The sequence below is a fragment of the Tupaia chinensis genome, unplaced genomic scaffold, assembly GCF_000334495.1.
Source record: "Tupaia chinensis unplaced genomic scaffold, TupChi_1.0 Scaffold000232_3, whole genome shotgun sequence".
Lineage (NCBI taxonomy): Eukaryota > Metazoa > Chordata > Mammalia > Scandentia > Tupaiidae > Tupaia > Tupaia belangeri.
The window spans coordinates 619,297-620,320 of NW_006159709.1; the positions used below are offsets into that span (position 1 = coordinate 619,297).

The 1,024-nt window shown below is 35.5% G+C and overlaps 1 long non-coding RNA gene across 3 annotated transcripts in view; it reads left to right on the forward strand.

Annotated features, from left to right (window-relative positions):
• LOC102491838 (uncharacterized) overlaps positions 1–741 on the forward strand; it is a 279,406-nt gene extending 278,665 nt beyond the window's left edge. For all 3 annotated transcript variants that reach the window (XR_003549373.1, XR_003549374.1, XR_001370378.2), the window contains exon 3: positions 562–741. This is a non-coding gene — a long non-coding RNA (uncharacterized LOC102491838). The remainder of the gene's footprint in view (positions 1–561) is intronic.
• The last annotated feature ends 283 nt before the right edge of the window (positions 742–1,024 follow it).

Here is a 1,024-nt window from a genome sequence, read left to right on the forward strand (position 1 = left end):
GTATAAATGAATAAATTTTATTTATTAATTTATTTTAATTTGAGCAGACACACACACATACACACAGTGAGAGAGAGGGAGGGAGGGAGGGAGAGGGAGAGGGAGAGAGAGAGAGAGAGAGAGAGAGAGAGAGAAAGAGAGAAAGCAAGCTGCCATGCCCAGGATTTGAACTGTGGTTAGCCATGTGAGAGTGTCCAGTGCTTTAACCACCACGACACCTGCTGGTTCCCGGGAATATACACTGTTTTCAAATATACGTGATACAGTTACCAAGATACTGGTATCTTTACAATCCTTTTACATTTAAAAGGATTGTAGAGTATGTTCTCAGACTGTGATGAAATTAAATTATAAGTCAGTAACAGAAAGTCCCCAAATAACTGGACACTAAATAGCATACTTCTCAATAACCCATATGTAATAAGATGAGTCATGGCCCTACAAATATATGTCCATATTCTAACCGCTAGAACCTATGAAGATGAACTAATTTGGGCAGAGAATTTTTGTGGATATAACTAGGTTAAGAATCTTGCAATAAAATAATCCTGCATTATCTAGGTGGAACCTAAACCTATTGAAAATGTCTACAAGAAAAAAATAAATAAGAGAAGACTTAGACACAGAGATGCTGTGAAGATGGAGGCGGAGACTGAAGTTATGGAGTCATAAACCAAAGACCACCTGGAGCCACAGAAACTAGAAGAGGCAAACTATAGAATCTTTCCTAAAACCCTCAGAAAGAGCACAGCCCTGCTGACAACCTGAATGTGGACTCGAGAACTTTGAGAAAATAAATTTTTGTTGTTTTAAGTCACCCAGTTTATAGTAATTTATTGTGCAGTCATAGGAAACTAATATACTATTGATTGAAAAATAAATTATAGGAGAAATTAGAAACTATTTGAAACTGAATGAAAGCGCATACATAATGTTTATACGAAACATATAAAAATTTATTGGATGCTAATAAAACAATACGTAGGGGAGCTTTTATAGCATTAAATGTATATATTAGAAAAGC